The 9,342-nt window shown below is 43.9% G+C and overlaps 1 pseudogene; it reads right to left on the minus strand.

Annotated features, from left to right (window-relative positions):
* Positions 1–370: 370 nt before the first annotated feature.
* LOC147718242 (U4 spliceosomal RNA) lies at positions 371–487 on the minus strand (annotated as a pseudogene).
* Positions 488–9,342: the final 8,855 nt, after the last annotated feature.

The raw sequence follows: 9,342 nt of genomic DNA on the forward strand, positions 1-9,342 counted from the left end.
GAATTCTTTACATTAGAATGGCCTTTGCATAAAAATTGAGTGATGAGGCCTGTTTTTTGTGTCTTTAAAAATTACTTTGAGTCAGGGACTGCATTTCGTGAACTCCTTAAGATTCTGGGTGAAACTTGAGTCATTTGGTTTGGTTTTACAAAGACGTTTCCTTGAGGTAGGGAAGCTGTTTTTTTTTGGCATCCTGTGATTGAGGCTCGGCTGTCAGTGACTGTATCTTACCCCAGTAGTCTGTGGCTGCAGCAAGCCAACATACCACCTCTCCCCGGGGGGGGGCAAAGGAAGTTAGGAGGCCCAGGCCCAAAAGTAGTCAGGAGACCCAGGGCTAAAGCCAACCTACTCTGGAGTTTAGCCTCTGGGGAGCCCAGGGGTCATTTATATTCAAGTTGACAGCTGGGGTATGGGTAAAGTTTTCAGTAAGCAATAATCACGCCTCGGATAGACCTCATTTGCTGCAATACTGCCACTGAACAAAGATTTTTTGCACATCTGTACATTCGTGGTGACATATGTACTCTTTATCTCTAAATGTTTTTTTTTTAGTCCTATGTACTGGGCTTAGTGCTTGTCTTTAGCAATCACATAGGTGTGGCTGCGTACACACTCACCATCTGTTTATTAACCCAGAAACATGTGGGAATCATGTGAGTGAGGAGTTTCTTGTCCGCAGCTCATCATACACATGTGAATGGCGGTGAGGAGCAAAATGTCTGACTGATGTATTTTCTACATTTACTCCATAGTCAGATGAAATCACAAACTGTGTTTTCTACCATTTTGTGATAGACTACTTTAATGAAATGAGGTTTGCTTGCTTAGGCTCAATTTGTGAGACGTACACTCCTCCACCCACCAAGCCTAACTAGACCACCAGGAAGAGTGTCATCCAGACAATGCTGGTAAGTGTACTTGCAAGAAGGTTGTCACTTGTGTTTTTGGCTCAAAGGGAAAGTTGGTAGTTGTGATAGGTTCAGATATTAGTCCCCAGTGTCAGCCATCTTTCTAGTACGCATCCCTTCACTGTCAGGTACCTGTGGAGATTTCTTTCTTCTATTGTAGAAATTGGTGATGTAATTGAATGACATCACTGAGTAGTTCTAGGAAAGAGAGACAGTTGAAGAAGCTAGAGGTTGCTGTACAACTATGAAGATATACTCATGAATAAATACCTTTTACCTACTAACTACTGTTAGCGTGGTTACTACAATTTTTGGCAACAAGGTTCTGTGCAGGGGGAAGCTTACTGAGTGACCTCCACCCCTGGAAAAGCAGCTCACCAAGGAGTCTGTTGTATTTTGGAATTTATTTCTGTTCACTGCCCCTTTAACTTGTTAGTTCCTTTTAGATCTTTCCTGTCTTGGGTGTTCTCTCTCTTGGTCTCTTATGACAGTTGCTTGCTAGCCAGGAGAGGGACACCAGCTGATGCCTGTAGCTCTCAATAAATACTACAACTTCTTTATATTCTATTATGGTCGTTGTGACTTCTTGCCTACAACATTTTGGCGATGGAAGGCTAGCATTGAGAAAGGAAAAAAAGAAAAGAAGCTACTGATTGGCCAGCTGGTGGGGAGAACCACGCGTGTATTTGGAAAAGAAGATTATTGACATGGTGGAATGTGTAAGTAGTAGAAGAAAACGTGCTGTGCGACAAGGCTGAAGTGTTTCCAGTGCTTGCTGAAAATCGGTTATAAGAGGAGACAAGTGTAAACTGACGAGGTACTGAAGAATCACGGAGTGAGTAATATTTGATAATATTGTATCTCGCACTACCGTGTGACAAGGGAAACTGAGCATGACGTGGGAAGTATTGCTGTTCAAGTAACGACTTGGAGGGAAACCGCTGTACATGGTTTCAGCAGTACTGGTGTAAAAACGCTTACCTCCTGTGTGCGACATTTGAAAGGAACCAACGCCTGGCACGAGTAGGAGTTCTTCAGGAGAACGCCTTCTGGAGAACGCTGAGGGCGCGGACATTGTTGTTTCTTTCACCAGGTGCTGACGTAACACGCATCACGTTGCGCTCTGACGCCTTCTACACGGAACGGCTTTCGACAACAAGGAGCATTACTAGGCGATGTGGGTGTTGACGAATCACGCTGCACGCTGCGCTCTGCCGATTTCTCCACGTAACGGCGGACATTTTCTGCTTCCTTCAACAGGGAGCGTTGCTAAGCGACGCGGAGTGAATACGAAGGGAGACACGGGACAGTGATTCAACGAAGAGAAGATAGTCTTGTGAGTAATCTTGTGAATGTACTGTCTCTGGTAACTCAGGGTGTCTATTGTAAATCGAGGAGCAGCAGTTTTCAATAGAAAAAAGAAGGAGTTTCTGTCACTACAAAATTGTATATCTGAGGGGTACAATTGTGGCGCAGCGCAAGCACAAGCACAAGCACAAGCACAAGCAAAGGTTAACAAGCGCAGCACAAGCACAAGCAGAAGCAAAGGTTAACAAGTGGAAACACGCCACAAGCATTATTATGGAAGGCAATAGTGTAGTTAAGCCACCATTGTTTTTGCAGCAAAGTGGGGAACCTCCAATAGAATGGGAGGAATGGATAGAGGTGTTTGAAAACTACATTGAGGCAATTGATAGCAAGGATTTAAGCGCAACGAGGAAAAAGGCGTTACTATTGAGCACCTTGGGGAAAGAAGGACAACATGCTTTTAAGTTCCTGTCCCCAGGAACTAATGCAGAGGGAAGGACAATTTCTAATGTGTACTTGGAGGCCAAAGCGCGTTTGAAGAAGAGGTACTCTAAGGAAGTTAACATATTTATGGCAAGACATAAATTTTACACCCAACCTCAACGTCAAGCGGAGAGTGTGGATCAATTTGTTACTCGTCTACGGGAGCTATAGTTGAAATGCAACTTTGGGAACATCAGGGACGAAATGATTAGGGATCAACTCATCGTTCAATGTGGGAACTAGAAGATGCAAGAGAAGTTGTGGGCGGCGAAGAATCCCTCGTTGCAGAATGCAATTGACATTGCTAAGATTGTTGAAGAATCTGGTGCATGCATGAAGGAGATGGAACGTAAAGAGAGTTCAAAGGAGAATGTGTCGTGTGTGGATGTAATTGAGGAAGTAGGAGCTGTGGGTGGCAAGAAACCTTATGAGAGAAGTGAAAAGTATGTTGGAAAAAAAATGAACAGTACCTATGGGAATGGAGAAAGTTATAAGGGCAGAGACAGAGTGTGTTCAAGTTGTGGCAGCACATATCACACAGCTGACTATAAGAAATGTTTTGCATTAGACAAGGATTGTCTGAAATGTGGGAAACGGGGCCATTTTTCTAGAATGTGCAAGGTCGTGCCAAGAGGGAAGATTGCGGTTGTTCAACCCGAACAAGCTGATGTCGCAACAGTTGATAATGTTGAGGGTGAAAATAAAATTCTGTGTGTGAGTGATGAGGAGTTGGACACGAATCCTAGGAGGCGAGTGAGGCCAAAAGCTATGTTTGTGATTGATGGCGTGCTTGTAGAGTTGATGGTGGATTCAGGTTCGTTCTGGACTATTATTCCTGTGTGCTTATTTAGAGTGAATTGGCCAGTAGTTGAGTTGGAACCGAAGGATATCAATCCAGGTGGGTTTCAAGGTGAGAGGATAGTGATAGTGGGGTACATGTCTGCTAATATTTCATTCAAAGGCAGAACTTTGAGGGGCAAGGTGTATGTTGCGCAGTGAGGCCCAGCCATATTGGGTTGGGGACATCAGTATGACCTTCATATCGTGTTAAACCCGAGGGCTGAAGACCAGGTCATGGTGGTGGATGAGGTACCCACCTTATCAATTGTTGATGGCATGCCTGAGCTCCTCAAGGGGGAGATTGATGAGTTGAAAGGCTACGTACATAAGATCATGTTGAAACCAGATGCTGTTCCAGTGCAGCACAAGGTCAGGAAGGTACCCATCGTAGCAAGGGCGGAAGTTAAGAGGATGCTGGGTGAAATGTTGGAACAGGGAGTAATTGAGCACATAGAAACCTCGAGTTGGATTTCGCCAGTCGTGATCACAACCAAATCTGACGGCAAATACAGATTCTGTGTTGATTTACGCACACTTAACCGTAATATCATTGTGGATGGGTTTCCCCTGCCCAATATAAATGAGTTGGTGCTGTTGTTGAAAGGTGGTAGGTTCTTCAGCAAGTTAGATCTGCGGAGTGCCTACCATCAGATAAAACTCCATGAAGAGTCAAAACATCTGACGGCATTTATTACATCTGAAGGCATTTTCCAGTTTACCCGGATGCCGTTTGGGTTAGCGTCGGCGGCAGGAGTGTTTCAACGGATGATGGGTACTGTGTCAAGTGGTGTGGAAAATGTTGTTCATTTTCAAGATGAGGTACTGTTGTTTGGTAGAACAAAGGAAGAACATGATGTGATCTTGAAGGCTGTGTTGAATAAGATGGAGTTGGCTGGTTTAACCTTAAGGAAGGATAAATGCAAGTTTGCAGTGGAAGAAGTGGAGTACCTGGCCTATACTTTGTCGGCGGATGGGATTAAGCCCAAGCGTGATTTATTGGAAGCCATAAGGAAGGCGCCTGCACCTGTTGATAGGGTCCAGTTGAGGTCATTTCTTGGTCTCATTGAGTATTATGCAAAGTTTGTTAGGAATTTTGCGGATAAGACAGAGAATATTAGACTTTTGCTCAGGAAGGGTTGTAAGTTTAGTTGGGGACAAGAACAGGAAGGTGCGTTTGTCGATATAAAGAAAGAGATATGTGAGGCTGGTATTTTGACACCTTTTGATACCAACTTAGAGTCTGTCTTGCTTGTTGATGCGAGCGGTGTTGGTTTGGGGGCTGTGCTTGCCCAAGTTCATTCCTATGATTTAAAGACGGTAGCCTTTGCATCAAGGTCTCTTACTGTTTCGGAGAGGAACTACTCTATTATAGAGAGAGAGGCACTTGCTGCAGCTTGGAGGTGTGCTTATTTCAGGATGTATATGTGGGGATCTCTTTTCAGGTTGCAAACTGATCATAAACCCTTAGTGAGAATATTGTCGCCGGGTGGGGCAGGCAAAGGCCCGGCGAGACTGGCGAGGTTGGCTGCAAGACTCCAAGAATATTTGTTTAAAGTGGAGTATATACCTGGTTGGAGGAATAACCTGGCAGACGGTTTGTCGAGACTCCCACTTCCCTGGCAGGATGTCGATCGGGAGGGTGTCGAATCCTCATTGTGTGAGGGTTCAGTGGCACCGGTTGGAGATGTGGTGGAGTTTTGTTCGGGTGCGATTGGAAAGGAGAAATGGGATGAGTGCATGGCTGGAGACGGTGTATTGACTAAGGTGAAGGAGTTGATCGTCAAGGGAAGCAGGCGTGAGAGTACTCTTGAGCTTGCTGTCAGGCCGTACTTGAAGGTGTTGGATGATTTATCCATTTTGGATGGAGATCAGTGTATGATAATGAAAGGTGACAAATTCATTCCCCCACATGATTTAAGGTTCACCTTGTTCAAGTTGGCTCACGAAGGCAATTTGGGACAATCACTTACAAAAAAAGGCTGAGGGAATATTTTTGGTGGCCCTCAATGGATTAACATGTTTCAGATTGGGTGGAGAGGTGTTCTGATTGTATAGAGAGTGAGAAAAGGCTTAAATTGGGCAGTCAGGTACATCATGGGTCCATTGAGGATCCGCTTGCTCCGTGGCATTCGTTCTGCATGGATTTTGTAGGTCCTTTCAATGCCCTTTATCCTGATTTGAGATTTGCCCTTGTGCTAATTGATGTTTATTCTAGGTGGTTAGTGGCAAGTTTTGCAGGGAAATAACCAAAAGAGTGACAATTCAACTTTTGACTGAAATTTTTAGGGAGGAAGGGTTTACTTTGAAGCTCATTACTGACAATGGAACTCAGTTGACTTCAGAGGAAATGAAGAAGTTCCTGTGTGCCTGTGGTATTGTCCATTGCAGAACATCATTTTACAACCCACAGGGCAATGGAATGGTCGAGAGGGCTAACCGCATGGTCAAGGGTGCCATACAAATGGCTATGGCTACTGGTGGTTCCGTGAAAAGCATGGTGGAGGAGTTAGTTTGGGCTTACCGCACGACTGAGAACTATTCTTCATGCATGGTTCCTTTTAATGTAATGAGAGGTAGAACAGCTGGCACCAATCTGATCCCTGCGTGGATGAAGGAGTGTGAGAGTGTGGGGAATCCCAGTGGGTTGAAGGAGGCTGTAAAATCAGGGCTGGATTTGAAAAAGAGAATTAGGGTGAATGATTTGGTCAAAGTAAAACCTGGACGTATTTCAGGTGGCTTGACCAAGTTCAGAGGTCCGTATAAGGTAAAATCTGTTCTTGAAAGGTATGTTATTTTGGAGAATGGGGAACATTGGAACCTCAGAAGAGTGGCACTTTACAAGAGACATGCCAATGGGGATGTGGGTGGAATGGTTGCAAGTGGTAAGGTGGTGAATGATGATCAATCTGAACGTGGGTGTGGCCCGATGAGCAGAAACCGGAAACCACCTTCTTACTTGCGTGATTATTTTTGCGATGATCCTTAGATGTTTTCTTTGTTCTCTTTCTTTATTGTTTTTTTATTTTTTTCGTTTCTCTTTTACTGAAGGAATGAGGATATGTTGTATCTTGTAATTTATTTCTGTTCACTGCCCCTTTAACTTGTTAGTTCCTTTTAGATCTTTCCCGTCTTGGGTGTTCTCTCTCTTGGTCTCTTATGACAGTTGCTTGCTAGCCAGGAGAGGGACACCAGCTGATGCCTGTAGCTCTCAATAAATACTACAACTTCTTTATATTCTATTATGGTCGTTGTGACTTCTTGCCTACAACAGAGTCCTGCTAATGATCTTTAAGTTTTGGAACTGTGAGTAATTCCACCATTTTTTTATATGCCTCATTGAAAAGGAACAAGTTGTTTTGGCAAAGCTAAAAGTTTAATGGTACAATCATTGAGGTGAACTTGCGTTGCTGTGAGCTTTCAAAGAGTAAGTTACTCATTTTGCCACTAGAAACTAAATGTAATTTTTTTCTGTGGTTTACAACATGAAATCATCATTAATTTTGATGTGCGTTTTAGAGCCAACTCGAGTTAAGTAACTATTATCGTTATCTCGGAGCTCATGTTTACCAAGTTGAATTTTAAATTAGTTTAATGCTCGAGTAATTGCACAAGAGAGACGAGAGAGAGCAACATTCCAGCGAGAGGCTGTAAAAAAGACTGTGCATAGAAAGTAAACAAGCTGTAAGAAGCCAAGCACGAGGTCGAGAGAGGAATTAACTTTGAAGGCAAGGTCTACAAAGTGCAAGGTAACACATGAGGTGTGCGCGAGGTCATGAATGCTTTGAAAGTAATCAATGCTGTGGAACCCGGAGGCATACCTCCACCAAGTGGGTATACGCCGGCCCACTGGGATAAATTTGTTGCATGGTGTTTATCTAGGAACATTAGTCCTCTAACTGCTCCCCTTTCTCAGGTTCTCCTGTTTGGTCTATTCTTGGCCCTGCCGGAAAAATATGGAACGCTTCACGAATTTGCGAATTTGCTGCAATACTGCCACTGCACAAAGATGTTTTGCACATCTGTACATTCGTGGTGACATACGTACTCTTTATCTCTAAATGTTTTTTTTTTTTGTCCTATGTACTGGGCTTAGTGCTTGTCTTTAGCAATCACATAGGTGTGGCTGCGTACACACTCACCATCTGTTTATTAACCCAGAAACATGTGGGAATCATGTGAGTGAGGAGTTTCTTGTCCGCAGCTCATCATACACATGTGAATGGCGGTGAGGAGCAAAATGTCTGACTGATGTATTTTCTACATTTACTCCATAGTCAGATGAAATCACAAACTGTGTTTTCTACCATTTTGTGATAGACTACTTTAATGAAATGAGGTTTGCTTGCTTAGGCTCAATTTGTGAGACGTACACTCCTCCACCCACCAAGCCTAACTAGACCACCAGGAAGAGTGTCATCCAGACAATGCTGGTAAGTGTACTTGCAAGAAGGTTGTCACTTGTGTTTTTGGCTCAAAGGGAAAGTTGGTAGTTGTGATAGGTTCAGATATTAGTCCCCAGTGTCAGCCATCTTTCTAGTACGCATCCCTTCACTGTCAGGTACCTGTGGAGATTTCTTTCTTCTATTGTAGAAATTGGTGATGTAATTGAATGACATCACTGAGTAGTTCTAGGAAAGAGAGACAGTTTAGGAAGCTAGAGGTTGCTGTACAACTATGAAGATATACTCATGAATAAATACCTTTTACCTACTAACTACTGTGAGCGTGGTTACTACAATTTTTGGCAACAAGGTTCTGTGCAGGGGGAAGCTTACTGAGTGACCTCCACCCCTGGAAAAGCAGCTCACCAAGGAGTCTGTTGTATTTTGGAATTTATTTCTGTTCACTGCCCCTTTAACTTGTTAGTTCCTTTTAGATCTTTCCTGTCTTGGGTGTTCTCTCTCTTGGTCTCTTATGACAGTTGCTTGCTAGCCAGGAGAGGGACACCAGCTGATGCCTGTAGCTCTCAATAAATACTACAACTTCTTTATATTCTATTATGGTCGTTGTGACTTCTTGCCTACAACATTTTGGCGATGGAAGGCTAGCATTGAGAAAGGAAAAAAAGAAAAGAAGCTACTGATTGGCCAGCTGGTGGAGAGAACCACGCGTGTATTTGGAAAAGAAGATTATTGACATGGTGGAATGTGTAAGTAGTAGAAGAAAACGTGCTGTGCGACAAGGCTGAAGTGTTTCCAGTGCTTGCTGAAAATCGGTTATAAGAGGAGACAAGTGTAAACTGACGAGGTACTGAAGAATCACGGAGTGAGTAATATTTGATAATATTGTATCTCGCACTACCGTGTGACAAGGGAAACTGAGCATAACGTGGGAAGTATTGCTGTTCAAGTAACGACTTGGAGGGAAACCGCTGTACATGGTTTCAGCAGTACTGGTGTAAAAACGCTTACCTCCCGTGTGCGACATTTGAAATGAACCAACGCCTGGCACGAGTAGGAGTTCTTCAGGAGAACGCCTTCTGGAGAACGCTGAGGGCGCGGACATTGTTGTTTCTTTCACCAGGTGCTGACGTAACACGCATCACGTTGCGCTCTGACGCCTTCTACACGGAACGGCTTTCGACAACAAGGAGCGTTACTAGGCGACGTGGGTGTTGACGAATCACGCTGCACGCTGCGCTCTGCCGATTTCTCCACGTAACGGCGGACATTTTCTGCTTCCTTCAACAGGGAGCGTTGCTAAGCGACGCGGAGTGAATACGAAGGGAGACACGGGACAGTGATTCAACGAAGAGAAGATAGTCTTGTGAGTAATCTTGTGAATGTACTGTCTCTGGTAACTC

Source organism: Lissotriton vulgaris, chromosome 4_1 (assembly GCF_964263255.1).
Source record: "Lissotriton vulgaris chromosome 4_1, aLisVul1.2, whole genome shotgun sequence".
In the NCBI taxonomy this organism is placed as follows: domain Eukaryota; kingdom Metazoa; phylum Chordata; class Amphibia; order Caudata; family Salamandridae; genus Lissotriton; species Lissotriton vulgaris.